Raw genomic sequence first — 15,172 nt, 5'->3', positions numbered from 1 at the left:
CAGCTCTCGTGCGGGAAGAGGAGGAAAGGTGGTCGACACCTGCGATATAAAGACACCATTAAACGCCACCTTGCAGCCTGTGGCATTCCAAGCAACCGTTTGGAGGAGCTAGCATTGCGCCAATCGGAGTGGCGATCAACTGTACATAAGAGCATCGAACAATTCGAGCAAAAGCGTCTAATGAACCTGGATGCTAAAAGAGAGCTCCGAAAATCTCAGCTCAAGCCTGTCTACACGTATACTTACAACTCTGCTGGTCAACTTCACTGTGCTTCATTCAACAGGATATTCAAAGCGAAATTCGGATTCGAGAGCCAAATCCGAGCCTACCACAACAAGTACAGAGAAGATTGACGGAGTCGCTGTCGCCGGACACGGCGAGGAGGACATCATCAGATAGTTGGGATATAAACTTGTACGTACTACTGTCGTGAGTGTTGGGTTTGTGTCTATGCTGGGTACAATAGTGCGTTCACTATACTGTTCATAGTAGCTTACTCATATTCTTATTTTCTTATTCATTATTATACCTGCTCCTGCATTACCTATATTTGATTATTTGTAACCCTGTATTCACTTGATCGGAAGTTTGTTCCTCCTGCACCGAACTTCACTAATTCCCACAATATCTAACTTCAACCTATCCGTTTCCCTTTTTAAATTTTTTAGCCTACCTGCGCCATTAAGGGATAAAATATTCTACACTTCAATCTGTAGAACCTTTCGCCTTGGTTCTCTTAATGACGATATCCTTCTGAATATTCCCCTCTGGAGATCCGAATGGTGAACTACTTTACCTCCGAAATATTTTACCTATGAGGATGCCATAACGATTTAACCAATCCCTCGGAGAAAATTACTGCTATAGTTTCCCCTTGGTTTCAGCCGGTAGCAGTACCAGCAGCCCATTTTGGTTGATGTTGCAATACCACATCAGTCAGTCATTCAGACTGTTACCCCTGCGACTTCTGAAAAGGCTGCTGCCTCTCTTTAGGAATAAAACGTTTTAAAATATTATGAAGACAACAAGGGTAAAATACAGGGAGCGAAGCATTATTTACAAGTTGTACAGAAACCAGAATTTAGTTCTAAGCGTCTTGGGACATGAAAGGGAAACAACGGTTGAGAAGAGAGTGGGACAGTATTGTGGCCTATCCCCAATGTTACGCTATCTGTTCATTCAGCAAGAAGTAAAAGAAATCAAGGAGAAATTTCGGAAGGTAATTGCAGTTCAGGGAGAAGAGCTAAAAAGTTGAGGTTTGCCGACGACACTGCAATAGGCTATTTTCCTGCATTAAAATTATGGTTCAGACTGTTGTTATTCGGAGTGAATATAAGTTTCAAATAGCATTTACGATCAATATTCGCACAAAAAACATCTTATCTTTATGTAATTAAAGCTTAAAAATCATTGAACATCAAGATTTGATCATGTGGTCGAAAACGCTCTGCTACTGGCTGAAGCTCTGGTGACATTTTTCTGAAGAAATATGAATCTTAACTTTATCTTCGATAAGGATAGGAGCTGAAGTAATGAAATAAAATTTGCGCTAAAGGCAGTCTTTAACTCAGGTCACCAGTTTACTAGGCAGATGTGCTAGCAATTACACCAGGACGGCAAGGTGGCTGCCACAACTCTACGGAAAACACTAATCCAAAGCGCTCCCTAACACAAACTTCAGTTCACGCCTTCAGGCCATTTCCCCCTTTTTAAATCGTCAGTATTTCCGAGGCCATCCGATACTTATATAGCGCCCCAGCTTTGTACGTAATGGGGAAATCCTCAGGCGTACATGATCTATTGATCTGATGGAGTTATATTTTCCTGGAGACATACGAGCCTTAACTTTATCTCCAATAACGATGGAAGCTGAAGTAATGAATTAAGATTTGTTTCCTGCTTACTGCGCAGATGCGCTAACCACTAAATCACTGTCGCAAGATTGTGCTAGGAAGGGCGTTGGAACAGTTGTAAGTAGGCTGTTTATGTTTTCTCTATGTAAGTAGGCTGTTTAGGTTTTTTTTGTGGTAACGCCACCTCTGTATGAAAATCACTGGCTGTGCTGTGTGCAGTCTGTGGCTGCTTTGCATTGTTGTGATACTCGCCATTGTAGTGTTAGGCAGCTGGCTGTGAACAGCGCGTAGCGTTGCGCAGTTGGAGGTGAGCCGCCAGCAGTGGTGGATGTGGGGAGAGAGATGGCGGAGTTTTGAAATTTGTCATGAACTGCTATATTTATATATGATGATATCAAGGTAAATACATTGTTCGTTCTCTATTAATATCTTTCATTTACTAACTATCCCTATCAGTAGTTAGTGCCTTCCATAGTTTGAATCTTTTATTTAGCTGGCAGTAGTGGCGCTCGCTGTATTGCAGTAGCTTGAGCAGCGAAGATTTTTGTGAGGTAAGTGATTTGTGAAAGGCATAGTTTAATGTTAGTCAGGGCCATTCTTTTGTAGGGAATTTTGAAAGTCAGATTGCGTTGCGCTAACAAAATATTGTGTGTCAGTTTAAGGACAGTCATGTATAATTGTTCAAAGGGGACGTTTCATATGTCGACCCTTAGCCGAGGATACCTCACTGGAATCTTCTGATCTTTTGTTGTAGTTTGTTTAATTAGTGTAGATTTTGTTTATTGCTAGTGCGTAATTGTAGAGAAAATCTCCTTTGTAGTTGCAGTCTTTCATTGTTGTACAGTAAAACAGTTGTGGCATGCATGTAGATTTGCACCAAGTATTTCGCAGCTGCAATTAACTAGATATTATTTTCAGTGTTATGTTAATGTGTTCTCTTATTTTTGCTCTTCAAATTGTGTTTTTCTGTGTTGTCGTGTGAAATACTGTGACAATAATGGCGTGTGAAAAACGTAATACTAGGCTCCAAAGTAAACTGAGAAATGACAGTGAAAATGAAAGCAGTGTGTTAGCGCCACCGAGTAATGAATTAACTGATGTTCAAAGTAGTAATTTGGTAATTGTGCATAGGGAAATGGAGCGGGCGGCAAACAATGGCGTGGACAGTGAAACAATTAGTGAAGAGGGAAGCATTATCGATCGATCGGTCGGCAATAGCTCGCCTCAGGAAGCCGAAATGACACGACACGATCTCGCAAATACTGTAGATTCAGGTTTTGGATCCTCACCGTTTTCTCAAATAAGTCAAGACACATTTTCTGCTTGTCAAAATGTGAATGTTTCCGGTGTAAATTCACTGCCGAAAAGCACTGAGGAACATGTTTCAGACACCAATGCATTGTTATTACAATTAATACAACAAATGGGACAAACACAGCAAAAGCTTCAAAAGTTAGACACAATGGAACAAAATCAGAGACAAACACAGCAAAAGCTTCAAAAGTTAGACACAATGGAACAAAATCTTAAAAAGTTAGACTCATTGGAGCAAACTCTTGAACGAACACGTGAGGATTTAACTGCTGAATTACATCACATTGAATCGAAATGTCAAAAAGTCTGTAAGGCGTAAAAACACAAAATTTGTGAGCATTTTCAACCTATTTTTTCGCGGCATGAAAATGCATTACAGAATCACGAAGCAGCCATAAAAGAACTGCAAACCATTGTTCATGAAAATCATGAGACCTTGTGGGCTAAAATTGACTCAGTTGCATCTACCGATTCGGTTACGCAACTTGCAAAAACTCAGGAAAACTTAAAGGTCACAGTAGACACGATTGCAACATTAATGGACACTCTGAAACTTGGTTCAGAAAAACATAGAGAGGAAATGATTTCACTATCGGATAAAGTAGCCGAACTTTCAGATCAGTTCACTAACTTATCTACAAAGGTAGATGATGATCTGAATGACACAACACCTGTAGCCTTCATGGACACTGAAGAGTATGAACAAATTAGAAAATTCAAACAAAATCAAAATCAAATCAATACACAGTACAAAAGAGAAATCCGGGAAGTGCAAGATCAGTTGGCACAAGTAGTACAAGAATTACGTATTTCAGAGGACACTCGCGCCCCAGTACGAGAAGAGGGACATACAAATACGGAACAGACACAAAATAACAACACAGGGCACTTCGGAAATTGTGAAAGAAGTTGGCAAGGTACGCCGAATTTTGAGATGGAACCGCCGAAACGACGTAACAATGACCGACATGCGACTTGCCGACATGATGATTTTGACTATAAGCTGTTCATTACTACACGTAAATTCAAAACATTTAAGAATTCTGGCAACGACATTCATCCACAAGCATGGCTCCATCAATTCTCGCATTGTTTTCCTCCCAACTGGTCGTTAGAACACAGATTAGAATTTATGTGTGGCTACTTGGAGAATGAACCAGCTGTAAGAATGCGATCGGTAATTCACGATTGCCACAGTGAAGGAGAGTTTTACCATGCCTTTCTCTCAGCATATTGGTCTCAAGCCGCACAAGACCGGGTAAAACATAGCATCATAATGATGAAACATTTCGAACAATCTGAATTCTCCAGTCTTGTGAAATATTTTGAAGACATGTTGCACAAGAATCAGTACCTGTCAAACCCATACAGCCCCTCAGAACTCATCCGCATTTGCTTAATCAAATTACCTGAACATTTACGACATATTATTTTAGCAGGACGTTGCAAAGAAGACATTGAGGCTTTTCAGGGACTGTTACAAGAACTGGAAATTGACACTGATAATCGGGGGACGCGGGAACAGGAGCACAACAATTAAAGGTCACATCCGTCACAATTCCGCGATGACAGAAATAATACACGACAAGGCTATTCTTATAACGTAAATCGTGACCAAAGCAGACACCACCCGTATGACAACCGTTGGCAGAGTAGTAATAATTACAGGGAAAGATCACCTCTCCGCGGTAATGACTATTACAGAGACAATCAGAGAAACAGACAATATGGGAACCAAGATCATTATTATTACGGGAGACAGAATAACTTTAGACGCAACGGACCAGCGCGCAGTTACGATTCAGGGAGAAATTCTCCACCATGTAACCGACAAGAAAGAAACTACAGGAACTACCAACATGACGACAGACGATGTGATCGTAACGACAGACCTGAATTGAATCAGAACTGGCGGGATTTAAACAGGGCAGGGCCCTCTCGTCACGGTGAATTTGTAGAAGTTAGGTCTCCAAATCCCAATAACGACGCGCGCCAACAAAGAGACAATAGGCAATGACTCACACCGGTGGCAGCAACAAAACGTACTTATGAAACTGATGACGCAGCTGCCGTAGCTAGTAATTACGTAAAAATGGAAGACATTAGGGACATCTTACTCCAAGAACACGACGTAAAACATAACAACATTGCATATCCTGTGATTCACATTACAGTAAATGACGTAAAATTTACGGCAGTACTTGACTCTGGCAGTCCCATTTCAGTAATCAGTGAAACAGCCTTTAGCAAATGCAACAAATCGAACGATTGCCCCACACTTCCGTTACGTAAGATTAAATTACAAGGTGCAATCTTTGGAAAAAGTGTAGATGTACGCCAACAAACCAACTTAGAATTCTTTTGTCAAAGCCACAGCTTCTCTATGAACTTTCTTATTGTTCCATTATTGTCGACGGAAATTATACTGGGAGTAGACTTTTTGAATGAATACAAAGCAATCTTAAACTTTCACGATGCTGAAATAACTTTAGAAAAAGAAGGTAAGTCAGTAGCTTTGAAATTTGAAGATTGGCTCTCAAACCATGACGAAGAAATTAATCGGCTTTACCTCCTGTTAGACAACAATTCGGAATTTTCGACGGAACTTGACGCTAACAATCATTCTGCAAGTACTGACAGGGATGATATCGACTGCGCATTTGACACTAATAAGTTAATTCAGAATAAAATTCAAACAATTGAGAATTGTAATGACACTGATAGGCAGGACCTTTTTGAGATTTTACAAGCACATTCCACAGTTTTTACTCACAAAACAGGAACAATCAAGGGATTTCAATACCAATTTCTTGTTCGTGAGCATACTAAATTTTGTGTTAGACCATACGTAATTCCAGCACATTATAGGGACCGTGTTAGAACAGAAATACAATCTATGCTTGACGAGGGCATTATTGAGCCTGCAGTAAGCTCATACAACAATCCGTTACATGTTGTTGAGAAGAAAAATGGATCGATCAGGCTTGTCTTAGATTCGAGACAAATCAATACTATCATTATTCCTGAAACAGACAGGGCGCAGACGATGGAAGAACTTCTTCAAAATTTTAATGGTGTAAAAGTGTTGTCTTCCATTGATCTCAGATCCAGCTTTTATCAGATCGAACTTCATCCAGAATGTAGAAAATACACAGCTTTCCTTTGTTTCGGCGTTTGTTATCAGTTTCGGAAACTTCCCTTTGGTTTGAACATTTCTTCAGCAGCATTCATTCGCGGGCTAAATTCCATATTACCTGAGTTCTTAAAACGTCACATCACCTTATATGTGGACGATATTCTAATAGCAGAAGCTTCATGGGAACTACATAATCGCATCCTCAACAGTTTGTTACGTATTTTTGCAGAATCTGGAATTACAGTTAACTTGGAAAAGTCTGAATTCGGTAGGTCAAAGGTGAGGTTTTTGGGACATATTATTTCTTCTGAAGGCATTCAGCCGGATCCTGAAAAGTTAGAAGCAATCAGAGCCATTCCAGTTCCATCCACAAAAAGACAAGTCCGCAGTTTTCTACGTCTCGTAAATTTTTACCGTCGTTTTCTGAATATGCAAATTCTTGTTACACCAAAACTTTGTTCTCTCACTGGAAAAAATACTATTTGGAACTGGGACGAACAAGCACAGTTGGAATTCAATTCTTTGAAAGAATCGCTACTTAACGCGCCAATACTAGCTCATCCAGATCTGTCACAAGATTTCTGCCTTAGCACGGATTCTTCTAAAGTCGGTCTTGGTGCCCATTTATTTCAAGAAGCCATAGAAAATGACACTACCATTCAGAAAACCATTGCTTTTGCTAGCCGAGTGCTAACCAAATCTGAAAAAAATTATTCCGTTACTGAATTAGAAGCTTTAGCTATCGTTTGGGCATTTAACAAATTCCATTTCTTTCTTTCTGGTAAGCACGTAAAAGTATACAGTGATCATCGTGCATTACAATTTCTTATGTCTTCAAAATTAAATCATGACAGGTTAAAACGTTGGGCATTGTTTCTGCAAGAATTCCGCTTCACAATAGTCTACATTCCCGGCAAGGAGAACATTGTTGCGGACGCACTGTCACGCGCACCGGCTGGGCTTGAGAAAAGTACCACAGAAGGCAACCTCTAGAAAAATTTCAGTATTCTTTACATTCAGAAAGTCGCCTTTGAAAACTTCATCACCACATCTTTAAAGGACATTGCTCATGAACAAGATAAAGATCCGATTTGGAAAGACATCAAGAGCAAATGGCATGAAAAGACACACACACAGATTCGGCATTATTATCTGGTTAGAAACAACATACTGTTCAAACGCTGCACTGTTGATGACAAGCTATGGGTACTTTGCATTCCTGACGATTTTGTGAATAAGCTCATTTGGTACATTCATTTCAGCTACGCACATTTTGGTCCACGAAAATGTTATCATATTCTTCGAACGACTTGTTATTTTAACAATATGGAAAAAAGAATTCGAAGAGTCTTGTCTATTTGTAAACTTTGTCAAAAGGCGAAACCATCTACTGTCTCACATCGTGCTCCGTTGTTTCCTATTATTCCTTCTAAATTAAAAGAATTTGCTGCTGTTGATCTCTTGGGACCGCTTGTCAGAACATCCAATGGATTTTCGACCGTTCTAGTCGCTGTTGAACTTACTTCAAAATTTGTTTCTTTCACTCCGTTACGTAAAGCCACTGGACGATTTGTCTCCAACGCCTTTGTTAAAAATTTCTTACGTGAAGTTGGCCACGTTGCTAAAGTCATTTCAGATAACGGACCGCAATTTAGATCTGCAGTTTGGTCACGCACGCTTCGGAATCATAAAATCAAACCTGTTTTTATTTCATTGTACTCACCACATTGCAACCCATCTGAACGGATTATGAAAGAAATCAATAAGCTTTGCAGACTTTATTGTCACAGAAAGCATCAGCATTGGGACAGATATCTACAATTATTTCAAAATGTGCTGAATGAAATGCCTCATGATTCCACTGCTTTACCACCTACTCTTGTACTAAAGAATGAAGAACCACCGAACAGAATCAGAGAGCTTGTACCTTTCCCAAATACACGTAAACTTCGACACAAAGACATAATTGATTTGGCTCTTAAAAATATAAAATCTGCAGCAGACAAAAGGAGAAAACTACACGGTAAAGCAAATGCAAAGAAATTGTATATTGGTCAGAAAGTTCTCATTAAAGCTCATTCATTGTCACATAAGAAGAAACACTTGAGTCACAAATTCTTTCTAGTTTACAATGGACCTTACAGAATCCGACGTATACCACATGATAATTGCGTTGAAGTTGAAACTCTGCGTACTAGGAAGAGTAAAGGTTTACACCACATTTCACATGTAAAACCGTTTATTGAAAGATAATCTGCTTTTTAACTTTGTCTTTGCCATAAAACTTTTCACTTCACATTTCCAGTATGCTTTGTCATATTTAGAATCTGTTAACATGTAACAATGAAGTGAAATATCCAGTCAAGAACCAAGAGAACTTATTGAAACAGAAATGACGAATGCATTGTTATAGTGAAAAGACGTCACAGTGGTATTGTGTGTGTACATTCTTGCTTGTTAGTTGCACGATTATGGAACGACTATAAGGCTTACATACTTAGAACATTTACCAGTATTGTTAATGAGATTTTAATGCAACATTTTGGTTTACTTGAAAATACATTCTGGGTTTAAAGTACTTTCTGTGATATACCAGACGGCACAGTGGTTAGTTTATGTGACAGCTACACGATTTTATCACGACGCTACTAATGAGTGACAATTTACAATGTTGCTTTTGCAGTGTTTCTGTTTTATATCTGCACAGTTTTCTGTTTTATTCTGGAAAGTAAAACAGGTTTTAGTAGTAACTTTTGTGGTATAGCTACAATGAGACTGCCTTTTCCGTAGCATAACAATACATTACAGCACAGTACTTTCCTCATTATGGCAATAAGCGTAATAACTAAGATATCTGTACATAAAGCATTTCACTTTTGTTTATCATGAGGTAAGTACATTGACTTCTGCAGAACTTAGCTTTCGGAGGACGATAACTACGACACTTCCACAGAGATTATCTTACAACACGACGCACATTTAGCGCTACAGGACACGCATTTCAGTGATTAATGTTGTACTTAAAACATTTATTTTTAAAGATTTTTGAATTACAAAGAAAGTTTTCCGTGATACATTTCATTCCATTGCTGTAATCTGTAACACCTGAGGGTATAATTACATTAATCCTCAGGGGGGTACACGCTTACTTTGTGTACCATGTGTGTGGCAACCACAAGGAACCCTAGCTAATATGGTATTTGCTTATACAACTTTACACATCGGTACCATATTTCTCTAACACACAAATTACACAGCTATCTGATCATTTAACTGAGGGATAAACATTTTTTTTTGCTACATCAGTGACACATGTTTACACAGTTACACAGTTGGGTAACTTCACACTTACGAAATTGTGTTTTGGCTGTACTTTGTGAAATGCTCATATTTTTCGGAACCATTGTGATACTATGAGAGCTTTATATGATGTATTTGGTATGAGATCATGATTTTTAAAGTACGTTTGAGGCAGATGACACTTTTGACATGAGCAGAGAATTTTCTTTAGGTTTTGAAATTATTGGAGGAAGCTACGACGATTTTGAGAGTTGACTAAGGTGTTATGATGTTATTATTACGATGACTATGTGTATTATGCTGTTGCGGTATGTTTATGATCAATAAGCTGATGCTATATGAGTTATTTGATTATGCTACGTATCTGTTATGATGAAATACTGAAGAAGTGTCGACAAATAAGGTAAGGAATAATGAGTAGTGATTAGGGACTCTGATTTGTGAAAAAGGTTGTTGGAAACCAAGAATCGTACTTTAAGAGTTATGAAATGTGTGTATATGAGTGAATGTATCACAATGCTGGCGAAAATTTTTTGGACACTGTTATATTTATAGGGTTTTGTTTCTACAGATTTGCAACGCTAATTCTTGACCTGTGAAATATTTTTATGTGAGACTGTCACTGTAGCGGAAACTGCTGTCGTAAATATTTCCGTAAGAAAGTTAAGTGACCACCTGCACGTGCGTCGTGGGCACGCAGCTGTGTCAGACGCCGGGAGAACAAGTCATTAGTGAGTGCCTCATCAGAAGCACAGGTAGAAAAAAAAAGAAAGGGAAGGCCATTGTCCGCGCTACTGACATTTCCTTGTTGAAAGCATACTGTGGAGCTCGTAATTTATGATATTTACTGAAATGCCTACTAAAATGACAAGAAATATTTTTACATCTGCACACCTGATTATGACAAGCGTCTTTCTACGAGAGTTGAGAGAGTTTCTACTAACTTATGAAATGTCACATGACTACTGAATGATATTTTTATACTTTGCTTTTCATAGTTGCATATTTCATTTGATATCTGGTTTCCAGCTGTGTTGCAGCATTGCTTTTATAAAATGAAATGCATTTGCTAATGTGAACACTTTCTGTCAACAGATCTATTAAATAATTATTTTATGATCCACATTCTTTAAAAAAGGAGCACTTGGAAAGGAAAGAACAATAAGAAGGAACTAGTAACTGCATACATAATATTCTTTTCAAGTACATGGTAATATTTCTTTTACAATAAGTTGTTGTGGTGCACCACTATAATTACATAGACATTAAGATATGATTATACATTTCCCTTATCTGCATTGTTGTTTTTACTGTAATATTTTTTCTGCTTGAGCTATGTCATGTTTAGATATAAGCTGCTGTTTGCCAGGCATAGTGCTACTGAACTTTAATTTGTGTTACTCTGCTAAGCCAGATTTATTTTTTTGTTACTGCACATTGGCTCATACTAGTTGTAATGTTGCATTGCTTGGTAATTTAGATTTACTGTAGCTTGCTTTACAATTTTCCAATTTTTTGGTCATTGCTGTTTGTGTTACTTATTATGTGCTGCTGCATTGCCTCGTCCCTTAGTTTAGCATCTGAGCTCAGTAGATTTAAGTTAGCTTAAGAGGGGGTAGCCTCTAAGAGAATGAGTTGCGATGAATTGGAAGAAATGCATTGAGAAAACAGGTTTAGGTAGGATTTTCTTGGAAATAAATGTTGAGGTAAGAAATGTGTGAACATATAAATACAGAAAGCATGCTTAGATAATATTTTTTTGGTGGAAACAAAGGATGAAATAAGAGGAAAGATATATGAAGTTTTGGGTTGGACTGCAGTACCAAATGTTACGCTGAAAACGAACCCTATCCTTTCCTATTGGTGTTATCCCACTATGTGTTTGTGTACCCTTGTGTAGTTGTTTTCTTCCTGTCTCTGTGTAGTTTCATAGAATTTTTTTCTCTTTTAATATTAAGCTACATTCACTATGATGAGGAATACTGTTATACTCGAATATAATTGGCATTAATAATATGTTATTTACTTTGTAAAGATGTTAGACATTATTAATTCTGTTCTGTTCAATGCTCATGTGTGAAGTTGATGTTTCAAAAGTTATTGTGATCCTTTATGTATGTACTCATTTCATAATTCCACTGATGTATATGTTTATTTCTATTCTTTTGTAAAGCCTGTGTTACTACAAATGTTATCTGTATTGTTATGTTCTTTAATGGTGTATTTTGTACCTTTGTAATTGTATTTTCATGTTGTAAATTTATAATTGTACAGACACCAGTTCTTCAAATTAAGTTACATTTCACTGCACACATTTCTGTTGGTCATAGTATATCGACAATATGTGAGAAGTAGGGACTTGATAGTGTTTGCACGTGTGTTAATAATTCAGCAATGGACTGGATAACAGCATTGCTGGTTCTAAGGACAATTTCAAAAACTTTGTGAGTGCACAAGTGGTGGTTTATGGACTTGCTATATTATCCGCAAGACTCTTCGATGGTGATTGTGCACCTGCACAGTCACAACACATGGCTGCTGGCCATCTCTATAAGGACTACAGTGGGTCTACATCTTTGATGATCCATCAATACCATTATTTCCACAAGGACTGCAGTGGGTCTGCACCTCTGGTGGCCCACCAATACCGTAATCTCTACCAGGACTACAGTGGGTCTGCTCTGTGATGACCTACCTACCAATACTCTTCAAAATTTCGACTGACTCTGCTGTGGGTTTGCTCTGTTGTGGCCCATTGCCTGTCTGCATGTCAAGAGTCAGCACTGTCTTTCCGTTGGAAGGACAACGCTACTTCTTCAAGACTGCATGGAAATCTACTACTTCCGTGTGCATTTTCTTTTACTGCTCAGACTTTGAGAAAAACACTGCAATTTTACTGTGACGAATGATGAGGACTGTCTTTATGGACTGTGAGAAAAGGTTAGCTTTTGACCAACATTGTATCAATAAGTGTGTGCATTTGATTTCTTTGTTATTGTAATTATGAAAATTTTATCAAATCATTATTGGCCACTGCCCAAACCAATTTCTAAAATTTTTTGTCGGGAGCATGGGGGCTATGTAAGTAGGCTGTTTATGTTTTCTCTATGTAAGTAGGCTGTTTATGTTTTCTCTATGTAAGTAGGCTGTTTAGGTTTTTTTTGTGGTAACGCCACCTCTGTATGAAAATCACTGGCTGTGCTGTGTGCAGTCTGTGGCTGCTTTGCATTGTTGTGATACTCGCCATTGTAGTGTTAGGCAGCTGGCTGTGAACAGCGCGTAGCGTTGCGCAGTTGGAGGTGAGCCGCCAGCAGTGGTGGATGTGGGGAGAGAGATGGCGGAGTTTTGAAATTTGTCATGAACTGCTATATTTATATATGATGATATCAAGGTAAATACATTGTTCGTTCTCTATTAATATCTTTCATTTGCTAACTATCCCTATCAGTAGTTAGTGCCTTCCATAGTTTGAATCTTTTATTTAGCTGGCAGTAGTGGCGCTCGCTGTATTGCAGTAGCTTGAGCAGCGAAGATTTTTGTGAGGTAAGTGATTTGTGAAAGGCATAGTTTAATGTTAGTCAGGGCCATTCTTTTGTAGGGAATTTTGAAAGTCAGATTGCGTTGCGCTAACAAAATATTGTGTGTCAGTTTAAGGACAGTCATGTATAATTGTTCAAAGGGGACGTTTCACAGTATACTCCCTGCAGCTCTAGAAACCACATTGCCTCGGTGGTTTAGTAGTGCATATGCGCGTAGTAAACAGGGAAACCTGGGTTGAAGTTCCAGCTTGGCACAAAATTTAATTCATTACTTGAGCTTCTATCCTTATAGAAATTCCAATTTAGTTTTTGCAATGTGTAGATGGATTCGACCCATACAAATATAATGTCAACAGAAGACGTCGGGTTTTTTTTTTTTTTCCTGTAAGGAGAGTGAGCAATGGTTAGCACAGTGGACTTGCATTCAGAAGGGTTCAAACCTGCGTCTGGCCATCCTAATTAGCGCTTTCCTTGATTTCTCTAATTCGCTTATGGCAAATGCGAGAATGGTTGTTTTAAAAGGACACAGCCGATTGCCTTTTCCCTCCTTCCTTAATCTGAACTTATGCTCCGTCTCTAATGACCTAGTTGTATACTGGACGCCAAACATTAATCTCCTCCGCCTACTCTTTGCTTACCGTTAAAAACAATTAGATTTTTAAAGCGGTATTTTACGTGCTCATTCCATAGTGCTGTCCAAAGTTAGTCTAGTGCGATATTCGTTTCGTCGAATGAATTTTAAGTGGCAGGAAGAGTAACCAGTATTCCAGCAACAACAGCACTCCCCTGGGCCGTGCTACTACCACCATGCAACAGCGCTGCTCAGTCGCTGTTGGAGTACTAGTTATTGTTCCTGTACTAACGTCCCTATCAATATCGATAAAACGAATATTACACTACAATAATATCGGAACGCTCTATCGCATTCATCTACATCTACATCTACATGATTACCCTGCAATTCACATTTAAGTGCTCGGCAGAGGGTACATCTCTCTACCATTCCTCTCCCGAACAGCGCGTGGGAAAAACGAACACCTAAATCTTTCTTTTCGAGCTCTGATTTCTCTTAATTTATTTTGATGATCATTCCTACCTATGTAGGCTGGGCTCCACAAAATATTTTCGCATTCGGAAGAGAACGTTGGTGAGTGAAATTTCATAAATAGATTTCGCCGTGACGAAAAACGTCTTTGCTTTAATGATTTCCATCCCAACTCGCGTATCATATCTGCCACACTCTCTCCCCTAATACGTAATAATACAAAACGAGCTGCCCTTTTTTGCGCCCTCGCCAGCTGGGAAGAACCACAGCTGTGGGCAATAACACGTTTACTGGAAGTTTTCTCGCAAGAGGCCACTCGAGATTTTCCCGGCAAGATTCCCCGTCGTAGCGAACACAGATTCTTGCATTGAAAGTTTGTTATTCGGAACTAGTGGCCTGCCCCACTTGAGTTAGTCGAAGGCGTAAAATTAGTGGGACATAGGCGAGAGCACGCACATGAAAGCCCGTCCAGCTATCCACTGCTCTGATTTGGTAAACACTTGAACACCTGCAGCCGCACGTCCTTCAGAGGTTGGCGACCGCTGTGGCCTCTCTAAACGGATTACAGAAATCCCCCAGTTCACCATTCATACCGTTAGGCTGTGGCCTTCGGCGGCTAGGCGCGGAGGTAGCCGTGCTCTGTCTCGCGTACTGCCTTTCCGCAAAATCTTATAAATACAAAATCGCGTAATTCTCTTGTGCCGATGCGTTTCCACATAGATTTCCAACACCGTAATTTAGAGTATTACTGCAACAAACCCTTAAGTGTCACGTTAAATGGACTCATGTAAGGTGCAAGGCCGTTACCAGCTTACAGTTAGACTTCAGGCCCACCCTAAAGTTGGTCTGATATTCTTTACGAATGTAGTCTTTTCCGTTAATTGACAGTATGGAATACCTTCTGGGAGTTAACAAACACGCTATCACCTGCGCGCTCATTAACAAACAGAGAAGGAAACCTCTGCAACAACGCTCGAGAGATTG

The 15,172-nt window shown here is 39.1% G+C and overlaps 1 protein-coding gene across 1 annotated transcript in view; it reads left to right on the top strand.

The window, feature by feature from the left end:
* Window positions 1–15,172, top strand: part of LOC124595922 (lachesin-like) — a 1,260,474-nt gene that overhangs the window by 920,694 nt on the left and 324,608 nt on the right. The window lies entirely within an intron of this gene.

Source organism: Schistocerca americana, chromosome 1 (genome assembly GCF_021461395.2).
Source record: "Schistocerca americana isolate TAMUIC-IGC-003095 chromosome 1, iqSchAmer2.1, whole genome shotgun sequence".
NCBI classification, from domain to species: domain Eukaryota; kingdom Metazoa; phylum Arthropoda; class Insecta; order Orthoptera; family Acrididae; genus Schistocerca; species Schistocerca americana.
The sequence above is the reverse complement of the archived record's forward strand: the minus strand, read 5'-3'. Positions and strand labels throughout refer to the sequence as shown.